Below are 27019 nucleotides of genomic sequence, written 5' to 3'. Positions count from 1 at the left end.
AGGTTAGAGTCTGACTGATTAATTGAGTCTGTGGACAGGAGTCTTTTATACATGTGACAATTAGTGTTGAGCCACCCCTGTAGTGTTCGGGTTCGGTTCGGTACGTCGAACACCGGGATGTTCATGGAACTGTTCGTCGAACACCTTAGAACACTGTCGAATACCGTCAAACACCGTTAAAACCAATGGCAGGCAAATAAAAATACATAGAAAACACCTTCAAAGGTGTCCAAAAGCTGACAAACTGCTCAGAAGACACTCTTCTGTCTGCCTAGCCTTTGCCAGCTATTAAAATAGGGGGGACCCCACATCATTTTTTTGGGGGGTCCCCCATTTTAATAGCTAGTAAAGGCTAGGTATTCAGCTGGGGGCTGATATTAGTAGCCTGGGAATCTCCGTGGGTATTACCCCTTCCCAGGCTTCAAACATCTGCCCCAGCCGTCTGCTTAACCTCCACTAGAGACTAAAATTACGGGGAACCCCATGCCAATTTTTTTTTTAATACATCCTTTATTTTAACACTAAATGACAAGTACAGTAACCAACACTGTCACTGTACTTATTATATAGGTGACTGACATGTTTCTATCTATTTAATCTATGTGTGATGCTCTATTCTTTCTGTTCTAAATTGTCAGGTACCGATGCTGAATTGCCGGCTGGCTTTTTTAAAGAGACGGTGCATGAAAACACTCTTATTTTTTTTAAGAAATCCTTTAACACTAAATGACAAGTATAGTAACCAACACTGTCACTGTACTTCTTATATATGTGACTGACATGTTTCTATCTATCTAATCTATGCGTGATGCTCTATTCTTTCTGTTCTAAATTGTCGGGTACCGGTGTATGCCGCTGCTGAATTGCCGGCTTTTCGTGTTTTACTGTGAGCACTGTTCCCATCGATTTGGGCAATCACTGTAATGCCACAACCACCATGGCTGTGACATTACAGTGAGTGGCAGACAATCCCTGCATGATGTGAAAAAATCCAGTTACGGTTTTGGTGCACGAACAGTTATCGAACATAACCTCGAACTGCCGAATTTTTTGCAAATCGTTCGTGTTCGTTGAACGACTCGAACACTGCCCAAAACAGCTCGAATTTGAGATTGGCGAACAGTTCTAGTCGAACACCGCTCATCTCTAGTGACAATATAAGAAAGCTGTCTTTAATGCAGGTAACAAGTTGATTAGAAGCATCTAACTGGTCAGTAGGAGCCAGAACTCATAATGGTTTGTAGGGGATCAAATACTTATTTCTCACTGCAAAATGCAAATAAATTTATCCAATTTACACAATGTGATTTTCTTGATTTTTTTTTTATATTCTATCTCTCAATGTTAAAAGTAACCTACCCTTAAAATTATAGACTGTTTATGTCTTTGTCAGTGGGCAAACTTACAAAAACAGCAAGGGATCAAATAATTATTCCCTTCACTCTAAGTCTCCACTGACCGATCCCCCCTGCTGAAGGCGACGCAGCCTGGATTTAGCCAAGGAGATTCACCACATATAGTCACTGTTAGTTTCACGAAAGCCCAATTATTATTCACTGCCACCACCGGCCAAGTTTGAAATATAATACTGGCCTGGCCGCCTGTATTCTGGTAGCGTATATGGCTTCGGGAGAGAGAACGATTACAGAGCAAAAGAAACAGGACTATTAAATTTTATATTTAATCCAAAAGGGAGGCAGTGTTCTGAAAAATATACAATGATTTTACAAAGGGGACAATACAATACAGAATATACAGTTACACAAAATAAACAGGATTACAGAGGAAACTTACTCTATACAGTTCGCAGGGATGACTCAGTATAGGTGGAGGGGAGACACTCCGCTTGATTAGACTCTTATCGAACACGATCCGCTGCTATATTAAATATATACTTCCAGCAAAGAATTTGATCTCTGAAGTGACAATTTGCAGAGATCACATATATCACACAAATATATACCAAAGCAAGGAGTGTATATTGCAAGGCATTACTGTAGCATATAGAACTTTGGCTGTCATAAATAGAAACTAGAAAAATCTCACCCAGTCCTGCAGTGGCAAATATGTTACACACACGCCGCTAGGTTCAGATAGGGCAAGACGAGTTTCATGAATTCTTTGAAATCCTGTGGGAACCGTTACTTAGGGCGACCATAGGCTGCAGCTTCTCTCAGGCACACAATAGATTCAATTGCTGACCAGACACATCTGACAAGAGTCTTTTTCAACAGTTTAACAGTGGAATTTAATATGAAGCACGGCCAGTGTGATTCAGGGATATTACAGCAACAATCTTCATTACAATACAGTCTGAGTTTCTTGAGCAACTGGCTCCAGTAGCAATACAGTAGTTTCTTCACAAGGCACAGTATTACAGTCTCTTCAGTAGCATAATTCAGCATAGATTAGGTCTCTTAGCAGCACACTTCTGTTCATACACAACCACAGGCTTTTCCTTCACAAGGACACAATGGTAGACAGCATTGTTTATCCTGCATGGAGATGGAGGGGGGGTAGGGTTTGATGAGGGAGATGATCCCTGTGACATAATTCATTCCAGTCCTTATCTTCCTGCCCGATAATACTCTGCACTGTTCGTTCAGGGAGTTTATCTGACCTGTGTTTAGTTTCTCTCCTGATCTGAATCCTGTTCAGTTGCCTTCTGTCAGATCCATATAACACACCACCTTTCTCTTTGGCTTCAGCCAGACTACAATAACAAGTTCCCCACAATCCCCCTGGGGCTCTGCTAAAACACTCCCTGTCTCCTGTGACTGTGTTCTGAAGCACAACACTTCCTCTGTATGCCACAAATAGCTAGATCCATCCTGGTGTGAGACCATATTTCAAAGTTTCACCACCTAGTGGTCTCAAAAAGTAAGCCACAGGTAGGATGCTCCCTACATGTTTCCTCTCATAAAGATTCCTCAGGGGAGACTTAGGAGGGCTGGGGGGACTTTACCGGAATATCCAGCCCATAACCTCCTGTCTCTGGCCACATCACCAGACCCAGAGGCCCATGTTAACTCCTACTCTGGAGTTTCCTTTTGAACTAGCCGCGCTTGCATAAAGCCGCTACGTCACTTCCGTTAAAGCAACATTTTAGAGGAAAATTTACAGTTTACTTTTGTTTTCATTCCGCTTTTCATTATTTTCTGTGTAGCACCTGAAAAGTTAAAAGAAATCCTGACAGCAGTTTTGAAGTATTTGAGTGGTGTAGTTTTTAAAATGTTATCACATTTGGAGACTTTCCAATATATAGGCCCCTCAAAGTCCATTTAAATCTGAATAGATATCCTAAAAAAACAGGTTTTGTAAATTTCCTGAAAAAATTAGAAATTGCTGCTAAGATTTTAATCCTTCTAACATCATAACAAAATAAAATTATCGTATGTTTAAAAAATGATGCAGATGTAAAGTAGACATATTAGAAATGTTATTTATTCATTATTTGTACATCATGACTAACTAGTTTAAGGATATAAAAATTGAAACTTTGAAAATTGCTACATTTTCTAAATTTTTGCCAAAATTCTAATATTTTCACAAATGCAAAAAAATATCAACTTAAATTTACCACTATCATAAGGTACAAAGTGTCACAAAAAAGCAACCTCATAATCAGCGGGATAGGTTTAAGCATTCGAAACTTATTACCACATAGATTTCAAATATCAATGCCTGGTGATTAAGGTCAAAATTGGCTCCATCACTAAGGTGGTAAAATATTAAGCAGTTCTGGGAAAATGAAAGCTATTGTTTGCTATGGTTATGGCTATGCTACAGTTTTGATAAATTAGTCGTAAAGTATATTATAAAGCTGTAGAACTTTCCATGTATGCATGCTGTGTCCCCCGCTGTCAATGCAACTCACTGAAACAGAGTCATAAACTATTCATTCTGACAAATAAACAATAATAGTAAAGAATTTATAAAAGGAGAAAATTGTTTTTCAACCCACTATACACTTTTTAATATGATGATGAATATAATATTTTAATATGATGAGAAGAAAACACCAATCTTAATCTTAGTCAAACTCTTTTGAAGATAAGATTAAGAGATATGTGTAACAGGTCTGGGAGGTGGAACCTCTGAGCTACTATACAAAGGGGCAGTCCTTGTATGGAAGCGGGTGGCTCCCAGGGAAAGCGGGCAGGCAGTCACGTCAAGTGACAGGGATAGTCTCTGGGTAGAAGGGCAGGAGGTCACGGCGAGTGACGGGGACAGTCTCTTGACAGGCGGGTGGTCACGGCAAGTGACAGCAAGATAAGAGTCTCTAGACAGGCGGGTGGTCACAGCAAGTGACAGCAGGATAAGAGTCTCTGGACAGGAAGGTGGTCACGGCAAGTTACAGCAGGGTAAGAGTCTCTAGACAGGCAGGTGGTCACAGCAAGTGACGGCTAAGCCTCCAGGTAGGCTAGCAGGCGGGTAGCAGGTGAGCGCTCCCAGGTGAGCGGGTAAGAGTGTCTGGACAGGCTGCCAGGCAGGCAGGTATCAGGCAGGTATCAGGCAGGTATCTGGCAAGTGCTTCCTGGTCGGCGGGCGGACTGATCCATAGACAGACTGGCAGGTGCTGGTAGGCAGACTGTCGGACCGCAGGATTGCAAGCAGGTAGACAGGTATCAGGCAGGTATCAGGCAGGTATCTGGCAGGTGCTTCCTGGTCCGCAGGTGGACTGATCCATAGACAGACTGGCAGATGCTGGTAGGCAGACTGTCGGACCGCAGGATTGCAAGCAGGTACACAGTACTGCAAAACAAGCTGGCAACAGAACCTGAGGGCTGAAGCAGAGTTGAAAGGCTTTGCAACAACATTGCTCGGGCACCTTCATTTTGGAGGAGGTGCCATATATATGGTGAGATCCTCCGGCCATTGGCCGGGGACTCCTAAGGACGGCGCGCGCGTCCCCTTTAAGAGAGAGGGAGCGTGCGCGCGCCCTAAGCACAGTGACCGGGAAGCAGCGCGCGCTGCCAGCAGAGCGGTAGGAGGACGCCGGGCATGGAGCGGAGAGGTGAGGGGAACGGCGTCCCTGCCTCCTGCTAGGGACACCGACGCTACAGTACCCCCCCCTTTAGGCCCCTCCTTTTTTAGGCCAGAGAGAAATTTATCAAGGATGAGAGGGGCATGGATGTTCTCACGGGGCTACCACGTTCTCTCCTGAGGACCAAACCCCTTCCAATCCACTAGAATAAAGGTCTTTCCTCTTACCCTTTTGGTGGCCAGAATGTTCTCTACCTCAAACTTGTTTTCAGCGGAAACCGGAGCAGGAGGCGTACCTGTAAACTTGGAAAAAGAGTTAAGTACAACGGGTTTGAGTAGAGATACATGGAAGGAGTTAGGGATCCGCAAGTTGGCCGGGAGTTTCAATTTATAGGCCACCGGGTTGATCTGTTTGATAACTTCCAGTGGGCCGATGAACCGAGGCCCTAACTTGTAGGAAGGAATCTTGAGCCGGACATATTTGGACGAGAGCCAGACTTTATCTTCAGGACGGAATTGTGGCGGATCCAGACGTCTTTTGTCAGACTGTTTTTTCATCCGCTCGGATGACTGAAGAAGTGCGGATCTGGTACTTTCCCAAATGGAGGAGAATTCGATAACAAGAGATTCCGCAGCCGGATTGTCCACCGAGGTGGAGATGGGAAACGGGATCCGAGGATGCTGACCGTAGACTATAAAAAACGGGGATTTGGAGGAAGATTCGCTCTCGTGATTATTGTAGGAAAATTCGGCCCACGGTAAAAGATCATCCCAGTCGGAATGGTGAGCATTAACAAAGTGCCGGAGGTAACTGGTTAAAATTTAGTTGATCCGCTCTACTTGACCATTGGACTGTGGGTGATAAGCAGAAGAGAAGTCCAAGGTGACCCCCAGCAATTTACACATGGCTCGCCAGAAGCGAGAGGTGAACTGAACTCCTCGGTCGGATACGATGTGGAGAGGGAGACCATGAAGATGGAAAATACAGTATGATAGATAAAGTCTTTAGCCAACTCAGATGCAGACGGGAGGCCTGGCAGGGGAATGAAGTGAGCCTTCTTAGAAAAGCGGTCAGCGACCACCCAAATGACCGTACAACCGGCAAAGACAGGGAGGTCCGTTATAAAGTCCATGGCTATATGCTGCCACGGGGCAGCAGGTACAGGAAGAGGCAGGAGGCGGCCGGCTGGCAGGTGTCTAGGAACCTTGTTGCGGGCATAGGACGCACAGGCAGAAACAAAGTCTATTACATCCTTGTGCAGGGTAGGCCACCAGTAATGCCGGGTAATAAGCTGGAGGGTCTTTTTCAGACCAGCATGGCCAGCTAGCTTAGATGAATGTCCCCAGTGTAGGACCTTCTCACGATCAGGTACTGTTACGAACGTCTTACCGGGTGGAAGACGATTTAGATTCACGGGGGCCACCTGCATTACTTTGGCGGGGTCGATGATGTGCTTAGGCTCCTCCTCTAGATCAGAGACCAAAAAGGATCGGGACAAGGCATCAGCTTTGATGTTTTTGTCAGCCGGGCGAAAATGAAGAATGAAATCAAAGCGGGCGAAGAACAAGGACCACCGAGCTTGGCACGGGTTAAGTCTCTGGGCACTCTGGAGGTAAGCCAAGTTCTTGTGGTCCGTGTAAATTATTACTGGGTGAAGAGCCCCCTCGAGCAGGTAACGCCACTCCTCCAGTGCCAGCTTAATGGCTAATAATTCTCGGTCTCCTATAGAATAATTGCGCTCAGAAGAGGAGAAGAGTTTGGAGAAGAAGCCGCAGGTTACCATTCTTCCGGAAGACGATTTTTGGGTGAGTACCGCTCCGGCTCCGGAGGAGGAAGCGTCTACTTCTAGGAAGAATTGTTTGTTGCCGTCCGGACGATGCAGCACAGGGGCGGAGGGGAAAGCTTGTTTCAAGGAAAGGAAGGCCTCCTCTGCTTCGGGCGGCCATTCTTTGGGATTAGCGCCCTTACGGGTGAGCGCAGAGATAGGGGCAGTCCGGGAAGAGAAGTGCGGAATGAAGAGGCGGTAGTAGTTGGCGAAGTCCAGGAACCGCTGAATAGCCTTCAACCCCTCTGGTCGGGGCCACTTCTGGATGGCAGACAGTTTCTCAGGATCCATTCGTAGGCCGGTCTGAGAGATTATGTAGCGCAGAAATGGAAGCGAGGTCTGCTAAAAGAGGCACTTCTCATATTTTGCGTAGAGGTGGTTCGGCCTGAGCCTGAGCAGGACCTGACGAACATCCCTCCGGTGTGTGGGAAGATCCGGAGAGAAGACCAAGATGTCGTCCAGGTACACCACCACGCAGGAGTAGAGAAGGTCACGGAAGATGTCATTGACCAACTCTTGAAAGACGGCGGGAGCATTACAGAGACCGAAGGGCATTACGAGGTATTCATAGTGGCCGTCCCGGGTGTTGAATGCCGTCTTTCATTCATCTCCCTGACGGATACGGACCAGGTTATACGCCCCACGGAGATCCAGCTTGGTGAAGATTCTAGCACCCCTCAGACGGTCAAATAATTCAGGATTGAGCGGAAGGGGGTATTTATTTTTCACCGTGATCTGGTTAAGGCCTCTATAGTCTATACAGGGACGGAGTGAGCCGTCTTTCTTTTTGACGAAGAAGAAGCCTGCTCCTGCCGGGGAGGTAGATTTCCGGATAAATCCCCGGGCCAGATTCTCCTCGATATATTCAGACATGGACCGGGTTTCAGCAGCGGACAAAGGGTAAATACGCCCACGGGGAGGAGTAGCGCCGGGTATCAGGTCGATTGGGCAATCGTATGGTCTATGAGGGGGTAATGTCTCTGCTTCTCTTTTGTTAAAGACGTCCGCATAAGACCAATAGGGAACCGGTAGGCCGGGTAGATTGGCTGGGGTAGGAGAAGGACGGGCAGGACGAACGGGAACTAAGCAAGTCTTATGGCAGTCCTGCCCCCAACGAAGGACTTCTCCGGTCTGCCAATCAAGCACAGGTGCATGTCTCTGGAGCCAAGGTAGGCCTAGCAAGAGGGCGTGAGAGAGTCCAGGCAGAACATGGAAGAAGATGCTCTCAGAGTGCAGCATTCCCACCTGCAGAGTTATGGATTCGGTGATGAGTTGGATGGGATGCAGTAAGAGACCCCCATCCACAGAGGCGACAGATAAGGGTACAGCCAGTGCTTTGGTGGGAATGCGGTGTTTCTCTACCAGGGACTGAGAAATGAGATTTCCGTCAGCTCCAGAATCAAGTTGAGCTAGTTCGAAGTAACGGTTCTCCCCGCAGATGATAGAGACTGACAGCATCAGAGATGGAGAGGGTTTATTCTTGTCTAGGACGACCTCTCTGAGCGATCCTAGACACAGGCGTTTCCCGACCACTCCGGGCAGGAACGGATCCGGTGCTCCTTACTGCCACAGTAGAAGCGGCTCCCCTCGGCACGGCGTGATTCTTGACGGGTTTTGACCATCTTGGTCTGGTCGACCTGCATAAGCTCGGGTGAGTGCACCTGGGGAGTAAGAGAGGAAGTGACGGGATTCTGGAAGGTAGGAGCAAGGCGAGGAAATCTCCTCTCACGGGTGACCTCTTTGGTACGCTCCTGGAACCAGATGTCAATCCGGGTGGCAAGTGTTATTAAGTCGTCGAGAGTGGTAGGAATGTCCCGACCGGCAAGTTCATCTTTAATTCGACCGGATAGACCCTCCCAGAAGACGGACACCAGGGCGTCGTTATCCCAGGCAAGCTCAGAAGCAAGGGTGCGGAACTGTATGGCATATTGGCCCACAGTGAGACTCCCTTGACGGAGGCGCAGCAGAGATGAGGCGGATGAGGTCTTTCGTCCTGGTTCGTCGAAGACTTTCCGGAAGGCCATGAGAAAGACTGGCAAGTTGGACACCAGGGGGTCTTCTCTCTCCCATAGAGGATTTAGCCAAGCCAGCGCCTCCCCAGTGAGATGGGACATAATGAAGGCCACTTTGGCTCTGTCAGTGGAAAACTGGTGTGCCAAAAGTTCGAAGTGCAGGGTGCACTGGTTAATGAAGCCCCGTGCCTGACCGGGATCTCCACTAAAATGAGGCGGGGTGGAAAGGCGGGGACCGGGAAGGGATGCCATGGTATTGATGGGCAGCGACGCTGCCGGGGTAGGAGTCGTGCGACTGGAAGTAGGTCCCGAAGAGGTATTCAGTGTGTCCAGGCGGGAGTTAACACTATGCAGGTGGCTCAGGATGGACTCCTGTTGGGACCTCTGACAGGATAGTTCATGGCATAGGTCCGAGAGCGAGGGAGCTTGGGTGCCACCGGGTTCCATGGCCCAAGTAAACTGTAACGGGTATGGGAGGTGGAACCTCTGAGCTACTATACAAAGGGGCAGTCCTTGTAAGGAAGCGGGTGGCTCCCAGGGAAAGTGGGCAGGCAGTCACGTCAAGTGACAGGGATAGTCTCTGGGTAGAAGGGCAGGAGGTCACGGCGAGTGACGGGGACAGTCTCTTGACAGGCGGGTGGTCACGGCAAGTGACAGCAGGATAAGAGTCTCTAGACAGGCGGGTGGTCACGGCAAGTGACAGCAGGGTAAGAGTCTCTCGACAGACAGGTGGTCACGGCAATTAACAGCAGGATAAGAGTCTCTGGACAGGCAGGTGGTCACGGCAAGTGACAGCAGGGTAAGAGTCTCTGGACAGGCAGGTGGTCACAGCAAGTGACGGCTAGGCCTCCAGGTAGGCTAGCAGGCGGGTAGCAGGTGAGCGCTCCCAGGTGAGCGGGTAAGAGTCTCTGGACAGGCTGGCAGGCAGGCAGGTATCAGGCAGTTATCTGGCAGGTGCTTCCTGGTCCGCGGGCTGACTGATCCATAGATAGACTGGCAGGTGCTGGTAGGCAGACTGTCGGACCGCAGGATTGCAAGCAGGTAGACAGGTATCAGGCAGGTATCAGGCAGGTATCTGGCAGGTGCTTCCTGGTCTGCAGGCGGACTGATCCATAGACAGACTGGCAGATGCTGGCAGGCAGACTGTCGGATCGCAGGATTGCAAGCTGGTAGACAGCACTGGAAAATAAGCTGGCAACGGGACCTGAGGGCTGAAGCAGAGTTGAAAGGCTTTGCAACAACATTGCTCGGGCACCTCCATTTTGGAGGAGGTGCCTTATATATGGCGAGATCCTCCGGCCATTGGCCGGGGACTCCTTAGGACGGCGCGCGCGTCCCCTTTAAGAGAGAGGGAGCGCACGCGCGCCCTAAGCACAGTGACTGGGAAGTAGCGCGCGCTGCCAGCAGAGCGGGAGGAGGACGCCGGGCACGGAGCGGAGAGGTGAGGGGAACGGCGTCCCCCCCAAGCAGGAGGCAGGGACGCCGACGCTACAATATGCCTCTAAATTGAGTGCTGCTTGCAATATAGATAGGGCCCTAGTAGAACGTTATATTACTGCTATCTCTGGTGCCACTAGTGCGCACTGCTATCTGGAGCTGTGAACAGCTGCATGCCCTCATTCAGGGAGCCCAAGGACCGCAAGAGCCACAACATTCCTCTGGTTTGTTCTGCTTGTTTGTTCTATATTATACTGTATATCTATGGTTTGTTCTAAATTCTAGCTTTGTAGGTAACAACTGTGAAACCTTTCAACGGAGCCTGTCAGCACAAAATGACTATTCAAACTTATCATATACTGCTCCTGATGCGCCCTTGGTCAGGCCAAACAGTTTATTGCCCCATCTTTCTTGATTGATAGTTTTGGTTTCACAAGGACCAAAGGACAGAGGTACATGGAAACCAAGTAGGTAGAAGGTGCACTGATCTGCTTGGCCAAGGGTACACTAAGCACTAGAGATGGGCGCATTTTGAGAAGAATTGTATTCTACCAGAATTTTACAAAAATCTGTGTTTTGCAGAATACAGATTTTTTTGACATTAGCTCTAGGCAAATTCAGCAAAATGTCAGCCAGTTATCTATCATTTTGTTGAACCATAGACAACTGGAAAAAGGATAAAAGACAAAAACTAATACTCACCTTGCTTCTCACCTCTCTGGACACCTCTGCTACTCATAGTAGACTGTATAGAGCGTACGGGGACAATAGTAAGCAGAAGGAGTGACTGGAGAGGTGAGCGGCGAGGTAAGTATGAGTCATTTATTTTTCCTTTTGCCTACATCTTACATTTATTAAGTTCTGAGTTCTCTTCAGACTGCTGAGCATAATAAGGGGCATTCAATTCACGGAGAATAAATTAGCTGCAAATCGAATTTCCTGGTAAAATCCGCATGATTTGCCTAATTCACATCTCCTCAGATCCACTCATCTTTACTAAGCACTTGCGCTTCGTTTGAACATTTTTCGTTGACAGATTCCCTTTACCTTTTTTGACCCACTTTATAAAGTATTCCCATTCACCCTGATCAATGCAACAAGTTTTTTAGAGCTGTCTTTAAGAACAGTAAACCTTTGAGACTTATTTGATAAAATATGTTTATGGCACGGGGAAAAAATAGGAGTTATTCCCAATTTTGTAAAGAGCCTAAAGTAATTTTAATATGAAACTTATAAGAGTTAACCTCAAAACACTGTACTAGTTATCTTAAGAAATGAGTTTAATAAAACAATTCCCCATAGTACTATATTAGTGACACAGTTTTCTAAGGTTATGCTTATAGATCATTTCTGCATGAAACAAATGTTCTGTTGGTTATCTGATAGGTTTAATATAATGAAGTTGGCTGCAGATGAAAAAAATTGCTTGAGTGATCAGCACACTAGTATATCAAAAAGAAACATTTGTCCATATCCAGATCTAAGCATCATGACTAGAAAGTAATTATTTACTATTTAAATAATTCTTCATGTACCAGCTAAAGATGGATTCAGCAGCCGTAATTGTTTGCGCTAACTAATCAGTCAACATGAAAACAGTAATATTAATATTCTACAATGGCTCATTAAAATCTTTAAACTTTATTTGGATTTTCATCCAAATGTATTTAACTATGGTATATCATATATATGTAAATGCAATATTAAATGTAATCAAAAGTATAAATACACAGCCCGCAAGGGAGCAGCAGGGATAAATCAAAAGTAATTAATGGATTACTTTTGACTTGGTGACTTACAAGTTCTCTTTAAAAAAAAAAACTATCAAGTAAAAAATAAAACTTTTTTCTAATAGAAAATAAGACATGCTTTCTTCAAACGACAAGTAAAAATACAAGTAATCAAGTAACTGGCCATAGTAGAGAACACAAGCTGTTTGCCTCTTCTGTGTGAAGATTTTTTTAATGGCTGTTAATTCCTGAACTGAATGATCACTAATAATTGTAATGTCGTCATTTTCTCATTAATAATTTAAGAGACATCGTACTCTGCACTCAGAAATAGCAGGACACTCTGCAGTTACTCAGTCAGTGTCTCTTGTAATAAGAAAGTAACCCTCATCTCGGTCATTAGTAACCACGAGTCCTACTGAGCCAATTTCCTATGTATGATGTTCATGTTAAAAGTAATGGGTCCAGGTTCTATGTTTTGAAAATTAGTTAATTGGAAATGAATACATTTTTAATTTTGAACTGCAGTGGGGTTCATCTTAAATTTCCTGAACTGCCTGTGAGGATATTTCAGTAATTTAATTGTGCATAATTATTTAAGAAAGGCGCATTACACGGCCAATTAGTTTTCTTCTTCTTTTTAATTAAACACACTTAAAACAAGGCCTGAAGTTATCACACAATTATGAGGCCATCATTTAGTAAAGTTGCCAGAATGGGCATTACATGCACCATAATAAGTTCATTTTTATAACATCTTAGCCTCTTTAAAAAACTAGTTGTTATATTTTTTTGTTTGCAGAATTTAAGAGAAAGTAAAAAACAAAAAACTTATTTAAGATTTCTTTTTTTACTAATATATTTGAAAAACAGCTCTCCTGCAAATGAAAAAAGATGGAATCTCTAACGCTATCTATAGGTGGCTACCGTAAAGTCTAACCCTTTATTGAGACCAAAGAATATTCCTATAACCACAAAGTATCTGGCTGAACAAGAGAGATGCACCTAACTATCGCGAGATAAACCAAAAGGAAAATGGTGCTGCAAAATATTCCACAAATATATCAACTATTAAATAGAAAATATTATAACAGATTTTGTTAAAAAACAGAGTAGTTCAATGGAGGGCTAACAACAAACCTCCCAAGGCTATAAACAGTATATAGTTAGTTTGCTCACATATCTATTACAGTACATAATCTAGTGGTTACCATATACATCAAATAGAAGAGTATAGGATGCAAACTTACATAATAATAATGTGGAGCCCAGTTAGGTGTGTAGCACTGCGCCGTAACGCACATTTCACCCAGCTTTGTCAGGGGCGCAGTGTAAAAGAAAGGTCTGTGTAATACTATTATAAAGTATGGTTCCGATTTATCATTTTTGAAGCCGGTCTTGATGAGCGAGCAGGGCGGAGTGTGAGGCTCCTGATTCATTAAGGAGTGTATGCCTCTTAGTGAATCAGGTGAGGAGCAAGGTGATGTGCGTCTCCATGTGCGCCTTGCCACAAATCTGACTCCAGTCATCAGGCCCAGTCATTCCCTTGTCCTGCTATCTGCTCTGCCCACTGTTAACACTTAAAGTCGCACACTTTTTGTGCATTGCGCAGAAATTTTTTGACTTTTCAATACTTTTTACGCTAGTTTTCTGGCATAAAAGCTTTGATGAAGCAAGGCCTATTAATTACTATTTATAGTGGTTCCCTTGCAGAAATTTGGCTAAAAATTACTTATTACAGACTTCACTAACTGTTTCTTTATTCAGTCAAACCTCGCCATCATCTGGGTGTTGCATTCTTCTTCATAATGATGTGGTCAGTTGAAGAGGAATGCCCTGCTTATTCTTTTCTCTATCTATTAGGAAACCTGTCTACCAGGTGAAAAGCATGATCATTGCAATATGATACAGCAGCTGTAGGAAAAGCTGAGGTTACTGTGGTCATGCAGTCTGTACTTTGTCTATGGAAGTTTTCAGTCTCTGCAAAATGTTTGCTGACATTAAGCAGAGATCATGCACATGAAAAGTATATATTAGAAAGCAGAAACCTTTTTTCAGGATTTAAGCTTTGTAGAACAGCCATTTCAACAATCATTTTCTTTGGTCCTATTTTAATTTATCAAGTCATCTGGTGTGTTTTTTTTTGCTTTAGCATTTCTGTAAGGGCAAATGCACACTACCATTTTTCTCCCCATCTGAATCCAATTATACTAATTAAACTCAGAGCCCAAAAGCCAGTGACAAGGCGTACTCCTTTGTTGGGACCCTAGCCTAATATGCCTCTTCCAGGCTAAAAGTAAAAGCCTAGAATTGCAAAGGCAGACAGGATCCAGCTCTATTTAAAAACACCTTAGGCTGATGGGAAGAGGTATGCCTTGTCACTGGCTGTTGGGCTCTCATGAATTGAACTATTTTTGCGCCAAGAGCCTTCATTTTAACGTACTTTCTATAGTAATAATGCAGTTATAATTTCAGATATTCAATGTTTCATATTATAACATTTCAGAGTGCAGCTGATTTTTCTTAGCTCTATTGACTTGGTCACCCAGCTTGCACCTGTTCATAGTTGTCTTGTTCTGTTTGGAGGTGCTGGTAAGCCTTTTATATTTGCAGTACACTCCCTCTGAGCACTCCTCCCACCAGCCTAAGGTGTTTTTAATTAGATCTGGATCCTACCTGCCCTTAAAATTGTAGGTTTTTAGCCTGGTAGAGGCATATTAGGTTAGGGTCCCAACAAAGGTGCACGCCTTGAAGCTGGCTATTGGTCTCTCACAAATTGGCCAATTTGTGCACTACGTACCTTCATTTTAATATATTTTCTATAACAGTAATGCAGTTCCAATTGCATATATTCAATGGTAGTAAATATTAGAGATGTTCGAATTGATCATCCTGAAATCCACAGGCCCAAGTGGATTCGAACAGTGAGCAATTTGATTACTATTTTACGCATAGCAGAAGATTGCATGAGTCACAGACTATGCAGGCTTCCCCAAAATGTCTTCCAACGATCACGCGATATGGTATAGTGTGTAGCGTCGGGGTCTCTGCCTCCTGTTCCACAGAGACGCCGATCCCCTTACCGCCGCTGCCCCAGGCCGGTGTCTCCAGCTCCGCTGGCTGTCTCCCATGCTGGCTGTGTCCGGGGTGATCGCACAATGCGCAGATCCCCAAGCACTGTGCTTAGGGTGCGCGCGCTTTCTCCCTGTCTCCTAAAGGGGCCACGCGTGCCATCCTAAGATGTCCCCGGCCGCAAGACAGGTATTATTTAAGGTATCTCCCCCAACATTGAGGTGCCTGTGCAACGTTGTCCGTTTGGTTCCTAACCTTCCTGTCAGTTTTAGGTCCCAGTGCTGCCCGCCAGCCGGTCTATCAGCCGTGCTCAAAAGCCTATCAGCTGTGCTCGCCAGTCTGTCTATCAGCCATGCCCGCCAGCCTGTCTATCAGCCGTGCCCATCAGCCTGTCTATCAGTCGTGCCCTCCAGCCTATCAGCCGCGCCCGCCAGCCTATGAGTCGTACCCGCCAGCCTGTCTATCAAGCCATACCCACCAGCCTGCCTGCCAGCCAAACTTGCTTACCAACTGTGCCCGTCTACCAGCCTATCTGCTGTGCCAGTCAGCATCTGCTGTCAGTCCCATGGGAGTCGCCTGCTCTCACATGAGGTCGGTCCCAGAGTAGCACCTGGTCCACCTTCCCGGTCCCTCCTTGGTTCACAGAGTCGGTCCAAGTAAGGCTCCTAGTTACGCCCCTCTGGTCCCTCCTTGTACCACGACACTGTGGTTCCCCCACCGGGCATTGAAACATAGTGCCATTAACCAGGAGAGACTATCTTACACTGTGGCTCTGATTATGATAATACAGCAGTTACAATTGTTTGCTGGGCATGAACCTGAAAATTGGAAACATCACTTGCTGTGCACGCAACTGAAAATTGGAAGCATCACTTGCTGTGTGGGCAACTTAGATCAATCCAAAAAATTGGAAGTATCACTTGCTATGTGGATACCCTAGATGGATCCAGAAAATTAGAAGCATCACTAGCTGTGCGGGCATCCTAGATCAATCCTGAAAATTGGAAGCATCACTAGCTGTGCACGCCACAGAATATTGGAAGCATCGCTTGCTGTGTGGGCACCCTAGATCGATCCTGAAAACTTGAAACATTTCTTGTTGTGTGGGCATCCTACATCAATTGTGAAAATTGGAAGCATCACTTGCTGTGTGAGTCGCCCTAGATTGATCCTAAAAATTAGAAGCATCACTTGTTCTGTTGGTTGCCCTAGATTGATCCTGAAAATTGGATGCATCACTTGCTGTGAATGAGCCCTATAGCAATCCTTAAAATTGAATGCATCAGTTGCTGTACAATTGCCCTAAATTGATCCTAAAATTGGAAGCACCACTTGCTGTGTGGGCACCCTAGATCGATCCTGAAAATTGGAAGCATAAATTGTTGTACTGGCATCCTAGATCAATTCAGAAAATTTTAAGCATCACTAGCTGTGTAGCACCCAGGATCGGTCCTGAAAATTGGAAGCATCGCTTGCTGTGCAAGCAACTGAAAATTGGAAGCAACACTGGCTGTGCTGGCATTCAAAATAAATCCAAAAAATTGGAAGCATTGTTTGCTGTATGGGCGTTTTTGAACAATTATGAAAACTGGAAGCATTATGTGCTTTGCGGGAGTTCTAGATCTCTCTCTCTCACTCTGGAGGGAGTAAGGGTGTGTGAGGGGAGCGGGGCTTGAAAAATCTAAGGATCAGTCTGAATAACATTGTGTTCAATGCAATGGTACCGATAATTATGTCCAATGTTACATTTTTACATTATATCATATTCACAGGAGCCAAAAAGTTGACTTACCATATCAGACGTGTAGTGTAGTTATAGAACAACTATCATAGCTTGCAATAAAGCATCAGATTTGGTGACCGCAATAAGAATTGATAGTTGCATTGTGTTGCACTTATTTCAGCTTCATAGATCATTGTTATTAGTTACTAGCATGTTTAGAAAATAATAATCCAATTGAGACTTTGCCAAATTCCAGCCGAGGGCTGACTGGTAAGAGTGTAGCTAACACTTAATGGAATTTTCTTAATTTGACTCAGGATAGGTGGCAACTTTTCTCTGTCATTTGATTGGATTATTATAGGTATTTTGCTGACTCAAACATTCATTTAATTGCAGACTTCAAATTGGATAGCCATCATTTAGAAAATAACCTAACTCATGGACATTTTCATACATGTCTCCCTTTTGGGTTGCAGTAAAAATGTATCATTCGGGTTGTTTGAATTGAAAATGATTGAAATATTTGAAATATAAGAAACTGATTGTAAGTAGCCAATAAGTGAAATCAGTAGATAAAGTTTTATATTATCAGTCACAACATGCCATTCCCAATAAGATACTAAAGCCTAGATGCCACAGTTGTACTATCATTAGTAATTATGACGATTACTCCACAGCCATAGACTGAACACAAAGCAGCAGCTGTTAGTGATGACTTATTCATAATATTATTCATAATGTGACCTCATGTAAATGAAGATGAAAGTTTAATGAGCACATTACAAAATTGACAACGTAATAGGAAAATCAAAACAATTTACCGTTTGCAATAATCTAAGTCTTACTGATGGGTTTAATAATGTGTCGGTACAGAAAAACAATATTAGAAATGTTTTTATTGAATGTTCCTCTTACTGAAGGAAAATTTAAGTCAGAGAATGTGCTATTATTTTCATGCAATTTGTATTTCTTATGTTTTATGCAGAAATAAGGACTGTCCGTTCTCTTCAGCATATAATGGAACAAAATGACACATTAGTGATAAATCATGAGCATGAATGTGGTCAGCTTGTTAGTTGATTTTTCCTGTTTACTGGTGCCCTGATCACTGTACACATGTGGGATAAGAAATATTGAACTTTCTCACGTGCATTTTCTTTTTAGTCAGTATTCGCACTTTCTCCCAACTAATTAATTTACTTCAGTAATGATTGATTTCTTAAGATTGGGGGTGATTGGAGAAATTACTCTGGCAGAGTGCTGTTTGTGTGAAAGAAGTGTGATTGGCATCAGCATTCAATGCCATAATAAAGTAATTTATTAATCAAGGTGGGGTGGCAAGAACTGAATAGATTTTATTTCTACGATACAATCACAACCCAGCTTAATATCAGTAGTGGCATCTGCCCTGTAGGCTTATAGGTCACCCATAGTCTATAGCAGTGTCCGGTACTCCTCTGTCACACCTCTGTTGACCTGGTATAGACCCTGGTACCTATCACTGGAGGTTTGGATCTTGGATGATGGTGACTTACCATACCACATAGTCTCTATATGTATTTTGTTCTCTCCCTCAGGTCTCCATCTGCAGTTTCCAACCCCTCAAGGGCATTGCTTCACTTGTGTGGTCAGTCAGAAGACATTGCGTAATTAATGCATTTTTGTACCCTTCTTCATTGTCTGCAGTCTTAAAACAACAAAAAAGTAAAAAGTACCTATTTATTTTGGAAATTCCTTTCCCTATGTTTAGGGCTCTAGCCCTAATCCTAGAATAGGATTCTGCTTATCTGTTAGTTTTCTTTTAATATTGGCTGCTTGGCCCCTTCTTAATTCTATTATGTTAGGGCATAGCTATAGTAATGAATGTAATATAACGTGATGGCTCAGTTCTAATAAGACAAATGGTCTAATTAATTAATAGTGTACCTCTTGCTTTATTCCCCTTCCATATGGGCCGATGCAGGCCTTAAAACCAATTGGCTACATACAAACCAATCTCCAGTTGTTTACTAGCCTGTTTAGATAAAGAATATATGTGCACAGAATGATCATTAATACAAGCGTTCTGTTTCATAGAACAAGTTATCAGCAGCACAAGTACCATTTACTCACAATGATGTGATGCCAATAATGATGATTTTTAAGCCAACATAAAAATCGTGAGGGAGGTTTGACATATACCTGACTGCGCTGCTCTATAGAATAAATTCTTCCACGCGTGTAGCTGTGCTTTAAGTAGTTTTATTACGTGTTTTGAGTTTGTACCAGGTCTCTTTCTCAAATCAAACCACATAGAAGGGTTAATGAAGACAGGGGAGCTTTATATATTTAAAAAAGTACTCCAATGCCTATAAGGATCAACCACTCTGGGTGTAGCGAAGGTGCGGTCTACATGCATTAGCAACGCTGAAGCTTCATTGAAAAAAAAGAAAAGTTTTATTAGTACATAAAGTTGAATAGTGTTGTAGTAATCTTAACATTTTTAGGAGAAAATAAAAGTAATAAACTTTAGAAAAAGTGTTGAGTACATGGAAATATATAATTGGACTCTTTTTAAATTAATAAAACAAGCAGTGTTTGATCTAGGGATTAGACAGTGTCAATCGCCGGCACACTACACTAGCTATCTGTGCTAGTGAGGCAGTGTGGATTTCATTTGTAATTTTGTAAGACTTTTCTGTTCTTTATTATAAAAGTGTTTTACTAATCTGTTAGATGCATATACAGTACAGACCAAAAGTTTGGACACACCTTCTCATTTAAAGATTTTTCTGTATTTTCATGATTATGAAAATTGTACATTCACACTGAAGGCATCAAAACTATGAATTAACACATGTGGAATTATATACTTAACAAAAAAGTGTGAAACAACTGAAAATATGTCTTATATTCTAGGTACTTCAAAGTAGCCACCTTTTGCTTTGATGACTGCTTTGCACACTCTTGGCATTCTCTTGATGAGCTTCAAGAGGTAGTCACCGGAAATGGTCTTCCAACAATCTTGAAGGAGTTTCCAGAGATGCTTAGCACTTGTTGGCCCTTTTGCCTTCACTCATTCCAGCTCACCCCAAACCATCTCGATTGGGTTCAGGTCTGGTGACCGTGGAGGCCAGGTCATCTGGCGTAGCACCTAGTGTTGAGTGAGCATGCTCGGTACTCGCCCGAGCATCACGCTACTCGGGATGTTTGGCGAGCACCGAGCATTTCCGGGTTACTCGGGCGGAAGCTCGGGTCTCCGCCCTGCATGTTTGGCGCTCTTTACAGAGTCAATGAACATTCAGGGATTGCCAGCAAGTCACTGTAATGCCGCAGCCATGTTGTTTGTGGGCATTACAGTGATTGGCTGGCCGCACAGCGTCACCTCGAGTATTTAAAACCGGGCGCCGCCATCTTGGACACAGTCGCTCCGGATCAGACAGTGTAGGGACAGCGCTGCTGATTTGAGGAGAGATATATCCTGCAAAATAGTTAGTGTAGGGTCTGTAAAGGCTGCCAGATCAAACAAACAGTCCTTCTCAGGACTAATATACATCCCAGACATCAGGCAGGCAGGCAGGATGTATAGGAGACGCAGTGGTTATACCAGCAAACGCTGCATCACAGTCCTGTGTGCTCCTGTTGCTGAAATTGCTGGACTTAGCTCCAGGTCTCAGGAGCCAGGAAAAATCCTTTTTTTTTCATCTCAATCCTTTTTTTTTTTCCTCCTTCACACTGTACAAATACCCGTCTTATTAACCTTTTGGTGTACCCTCTCCCAAAAAAAAAAGGTGTGTCTCTGATTTTTCAGACACAAATATATCTGTTGAAAATAGTCTGGTGTAGGCTAGAGAAATAGAAGTGTGGTTTTGCAGTTCCACGGTTCCAACCTCTGTATTATCCAGTTTTGGGCCATTTGTATCTAAAAAAAACAGTTTGAGTGTGTCGCTCACTGTTCAGCCGCAAATATATATATTTAAAAAAGTCTGGTATACACCAGTAAATTATAACTGTGGTTTTGCTGTTCCATGGTAAAAAATCTCTATTATCCTGTTTTTGGCATTTTTTGCCGTAAAAAAAAACTAATAGTGTCTCCCTGATTTTTCAGACACAAATATATCTGTTGAAAATGGTCTGGTATACACCAGTAAATTATAACTCTGGTTTTGCTGTTCCACGGTAAAAATTCTCTATTATCCTGCTTTTGGCATTTTTTGCCATAAAAAAAAAACTAATAGTGTCTCCCTGATTTTTCAGACACAAATATATCTGTTGAAAATAGTCTGGTGTAGGCTAGAGAAATAGAAGTGTGGTTTTGCAGTTCCACTGTTCAAACCTCTGCATTATCCAGTTTTGGGCCATTTGTATCTGAAAAAAACAGTTTGAGTGTGTCGCTCACTGTTCAGCCGCAAATATACAGTACAGACCAAAAGTTTGGACACACCTTCTCATTTAAAGATTTATCTGTATTTTCATGACTTTGAAAATTGTACATTCACACTGAAGGCATCAAAACTATGAATTAACACATGTGGAATTATATACTTAACAAAAAAGTGTGAAAATACTGAAAATATGTGTTATATTCTAGGTTCTTCAAAGTAGCCACCTTTTGCTTTGATGACTGCTTTGCACACTCTTGGCATTCTCTTGATGAGCTTCAAGAGGTAGTCACCGGAAATGGTTTTCACTTCACAGGTGTGCCCTGTCAGGTTTAATAAGTGGGATTTCTTGCCTTATAAATGGGGTTGGGACCATCAGTTGTGCTGTCCAGAAGTCAGGTGGATACACAGCTGATAGTCCTACTGAATAGACTGTTAGAATTTGTATTATGGCAAGAAAAAAACAGTTAAGTAAAGAAAAACGAGTGGCCATCATTACTTTAAGACATGAAGGTCAGTCAGTCCGAAAAATTGGGCAAACTTTGAAAGTGTCCCCAAGTGCAGTTGCAAAAACCATAAAGCGCTACAAAGAAACTGGCTCACATGAGGACCGCCCCAGGAAAGGAAGACCAAGAGCCACCTCTGCTTCTGAGGATAAGTTTATCCGAGTCACCAGCCTCAGAAATCACAGGTTAACAGTAGCTCAGATTAGAGACCAGGTCAATGCTACACAGAGTTCTAGCAGCAGACTCATGTCTACAACAACTTTTAAGAGGAGACTTTGTGCAGCAGGCCTTCATGGTAAAATAGCTGCTAGGAAACCACAGCTAAGGACAGGCAACAAGCAGAAGAGACTTGTTTGGGCTAAAGAACACAAGGAATGGACATTAGACCAGTGGAAATCAGTGCTTTGGTCTGATAAGTCCAAATTTGAGATCTTTGGTTCCAACCACTGTGTCTTTGTGCGATGCAGAAAAGGTGAACGGATGGACTCTACATGCCTGGTTCCCACCGTGAAGCATGGAAGAGGAGGTGTTATGGTGTGGGGGTGCTTTGCTGGTGACACTGTTGGGGATTTATTCAAAATTGAAGGCATACTGAACCAGCATGGCTACCACAGTATCTTGCAGCGGCATGCTATTCCATCCGGTTTGCGTGTAGTTGGACCATCATTTATTTTTCAACAGGACAATGACCCCAAACACACCTCCAGGCTGTATAAGACCAAGAAGGAGAGTGATGGGGTGCTACGCCAGATGACCTGGCCTCCAAAGTCACAAGACCTGAACCCAATCGAGATGGTTTGGGGTGAGCTGGACCGCAGAGTGACGGCAAAAGGGCCAACAAGTGCTAAGCATCTCTGGGAACTCCTTCAAGATTGTTGGAAGACCATTTCCGGTGACTACCTCTTGAAGCTCATCAAGAGAATGCCAAGAGTGTGCAAAGCAGTCATCAAAGCAAAAGGTGGCTACTTTGAAGAACCTAGAATATATGACATATTTTCAGTTGTTTCACACTTTTTTGTTAAGTATATAATTCCACATGTGTTAATTCATAGTTTTGATGCCTTCAGTGTGAATGTACAATTTTCATAGTCATGAAAATACAAAAAAATCTTTAAATGAGAAGGTGTGTCCAAACTTTTGGTCTGTACTGTATATATTTAAAAAAGTCTGGTATACACCAGTAAATTATAACTGTGGTTTTGCTGTTCCACGGTAAAAAATCTCTATTATCCTGCTTTTGGCATTTTTTGCTGTAACAAAAATACTAATAGTGTCTCCCTGATTTTTCAGACACAAATATATCTGTTGAAAATAGTCTGGTGTAGGCTCGAGAAATAGAAGTGTGGTTTTGCAGTTCCACAGTTCAAACCTCTGTATTATCCAGTTTTGGGCCATTTGTATCTAAAAAAAACAGTTTGAGTGTGTCACTCACTGTTCAGTCGCAAATATATATATTTAAAAAAGTCTGGTATACACCAGTAAATTATAACTGTGGTTTTGCTGTTCCACGGTAAAAAATCTCTATTATCCTGCTTTTGGCATTTTTTGCCATAAAAAAAAAACTAATAGTGTCTCCCTGATTTTTCAGACACAAATATATCTGTTGAAAATAGTCTGGTGTAGGCTCGAGAAATAGAAGTGTGGTTTTGCAGTTCCACTGTTCAAACCTCTGTATTATCCAGTTATGGGGCATTTGTATCTAAAAAAAACTGTTTGAGTGTGTCGCTCACTGTTCAGCTGCAAATATATATATTTTAAAAAGCCTGGTATACACCAGTAAATTATAACTGTGGTTTTGCTGTTCCACGGTAAAAAATCTCTATTATCCTGCTTTTGGCATTTTTTGCCGTAAAAAAAAAAATAATAGTGTCTCCCTGATTTTTCAGACACAAATATATCTGTTGAAAATAATCTGGTGTAGGCCCGAGAAATACAAGTGTAGTTTTGCAGTTCCACGGGTCAAATCTCTGTATTATCCTGCTTTTTTGCATTTTTTCCCATAAAGAAAACAGTAGTGTCTCCTGATTGTTCAGACACAAATATATCTGTTGAAAATAGTCTGGTATACACCAGTAAATTATAACTGTGGTTTTGCTGTTCCACGGTAAAAAAATCTCTATTATCCTGCTTTTGGCATTTTTTACCATAAAAAAAAAACTAATAGTGTCTCCCTGATTTTTCAGACAAAAATATATCTGTTGAAAATAGTCTGGTGTAGGCTCGAGAAATAGAAGTGTGGTTTTGCAGTTCCACAAGTCAAATCTCTGTATTATGCTGCTTTTGGCATTTTTTGCCGTAAAGAAAAACAGTAGTAGTGTCTCCTGATGGTTCAGACACAAATATATCTGTTGAAAATAGTCTGATGTAGGCCCGAGAAATAGAAGTGTGGTTTTGCAGTTCCACGGGTCAAACCTCTGTATTATCCACTTTTAGGCCATTTGTATCTAAAAAAAAACAGTTTGAGTGTGTCACTCACTGTTCAGCCGAAAATATATATATTTAAAAAAGTCTGGTATACACCAGTAAATTATAACTGTGGTTTTGCTGTTCCACGGTAAAAAATCTCTATTATCCTGCTTTTGGCATTTTTTGCCGTTAAAAAAAAACTAATAGTGTCTCCCTGATTTTTCAGACACAAATATATCTGTTGAAAATAGTCTGGTGTAGGCTAGAGAAATAGAAGTGTGGTTTTGCAGTTCCACTGTTCAAACCTCTGTATTATCCAGTTTTGGGCCATTGGTATCTAAAAAAAACAGTTTGAGTGTGTCGCTCACTGTTCAGCTGCAAATATATATTTTTTAAAAAGTCTGGTATACACCAGTAAATTATAACTGTGGTTTTGCTGTTCCACGGTAAAAAATCTCTATTATCCTGCTTTTGGCATTTTTTGCCGTAAAAAAACTAATAGTGTCTCCCTGATTTTTCAGACACAAACATATCTGTTGAAAATAGTCTGGTGTAGGCCCGAGAAATACAAGTGTAGTTTTGCAGTTCCACAGGTCAAATCTCTGTATTATCCTGCTTTTTTGGCATTTTTTGCCGTAAAAAAAAAAATAATAGTGTCTCCTGATTGTTCAGACATAAATATATGTGTTGAAAATAGTCTGGTGTAAGCCCGAGAAATAGAAGTGTGGTTTTGCAGTTCCACAGGCCAAATCTCTGTATTATCCTGCTTTTGGCATTTTTTGCCGTAAAGAAAAACAGTAGTAGTGTCTCCTGATTGTTCATACACAAATATATCTGTTGAAAATAGTCTGATGTAGGCCCGAGAAATAGAAGTGTGGTTTTGCAGTTCCACGGGTCAAATCTCTGTAATATCCTGCTTTTTTGCATTTTTTGCTGTAAAGAAAAACAGTAATGTCTCCTGATTGTTCAGACACAAATATATCTGTTGATAATAGTCTGGTGTAGGCCCGAGAAGTACAAGTGTGGTTTTGCAGTTCCACGGGTCAAATCTCTGTATTATCCTGCTTTTTTGCATTTTTTGCTGTAAAGAAAAACAGTAGTGTCTCCTGATTGTTCAGACACAAATATATCTGTTGGAAATAGTCTCGTGTAGGCCCGAGAAATACAAGTGTGATTTTGCAGTTCCACGGGTCAAATCTCTGTATTATCCTGCTTTTTTGCATTTTTTGCTGTAAAGAAAAACAGTATTGTCTCCTGATTGTTCAGACACAAATATATCTGTTGAAAATAGTCTGGTGTAGGCCCAAGAAATACAAGTGTGGTTTTGCAGTTCCACGGGTCAAATCTCTGTATTATCCACTTTTGGGCCATTTTTACCTAAAAAAAAAACAATGTGAGTGTGTCGCTCACTGTTTAGCCGCAAATAAATCTATGTAAAATTTTCTGGTATACCCCAGTAAACAATAACTGTGGTTTTGCCATTCAACGGTAAAAAATCTTTATTATTCAGCTTTTGGTATTTTTTCCGTAAAGAAAAGCAGTAATAGTTTCTCCCTGATTGTTCAGATTGTTTAAAAGAGTCGGGTGTAGGCCAGAAAAATAGAACTGTGGTTTTCCTCTTCCAAGGTTCTAATCTACTTTTTATTACCCTTTTTCCATTGATAGTGCGAGCGTAAGCTATTTTACTTCCTTTACAATGGGCAAGGCGCGAGGCAAGGGACGTGGAAGTGGACGTTCTGGTGATGGTGCGTGCAGAGGACGGGGCCGTGGCCAAGGTGAAAATGTGCCACAACCAACAGCCACATCTTCTCGCTCCCACTTCTTGACCGAATTACTAGGGAAGCACAGAACTACACCAGTATTGCGAACTGATCAGTGTGAACAGGTTATTAATTGGATAGCAGATAATACTTACAGTTACCTGGGCACCACCACCTCCGGTCTGTCTTCCACACGGTCAACTCTTAGTAGCCAAGAGTCTCGATCGCATACTCCTCCTCACCCTGATGCTTCTTCCTCTCGCCATGCCGAGTGTCGTCAGACAGCAACTGATCCCACACTTGGACACTCTGAAGAGCTGTTCACTGGTCCATTTCCAGATTTGTGTCCCTCGCCTGCTCCGCTTGAAGTGGTGGAAGAGAAGATCCCATGTAGCGAAGCCCAAATATTTGAACAGCCACGGCCACAGGAAGTCGACGCTGGCAATTTGTCACAAAAGGTGGACGATGACGAGACACAATTGCCAGGAAGTGAGGAGGAGGATCGTGGTGCGCAAGTGGAAGAGGAGGAGGTGGTGGATGATCTAGTAACTGACCCATCGTGGCAGGAGGACATGCAGAGAGAGGACAGCAGCACACAGGGTGAGGGAGGCAGAGTACCCCAACAGGCAGGAAGAAGCAGTGTGGTGGCCGCACACAGAAGGCGGGCAACAGTTCCCCGTAACACCAACACGAGGGACGTTGCCAATTCAATCTGTAGGTCTTTCAGAGTCTGGAATTTTTTTAAAGACTCTGCTGATAACCCCAAAAAGGCCATTTGTTCCACCTGCCATGCAAGCATCAGCAGGGGTAACAAAACTACCAGCCTGACCACCACCAGCATGATCAGGCACATGGCAGCAAAGCACCCGAATTTGTGGGGCGAACCCCAGGGTCCACAACCAGTGTCAGCGGGTGTCACCACTGCTTCTTCCACTGTTGTGCGTGCAATAGAGCCCCTTGTTGTGTGTGCAAGGCAATCCCATGTCCATACTGCATGCAAAGATGCCCCCTCCTCTCAGTCTTCACTTGTTATGGCAGTTTCTCAAGAAACAGCCACGTCCACGTCCCACCACAGCGTTAAATTGTCCATATCCCAGACCTTTGAACGAAAGCGGAAATTCACAGCTAACGCCCCACAGGCCACAGTCCTAAATTCACACATTTCACGACTGCTTGCATTGTAAATGCTGCCTTTTGGGC

This window comes from Phyllobates terribilis, unplaced genomic scaffold (genome assembly GCF_046119375.1).
Source record: "Phyllobates terribilis strain yellow unplaced genomic scaffold, ASM4611937v1 Scaffold_3__8_contigs__length_932513732, whole genome shotgun sequence".
Lineage (NCBI taxonomy): Eukaryota > Metazoa > Chordata > Amphibia > Anura > Dendrobatidae > Phyllobates > Phyllobates terribilis.
Note: the sequence above shows the minus strand (reverse complement) of the source record.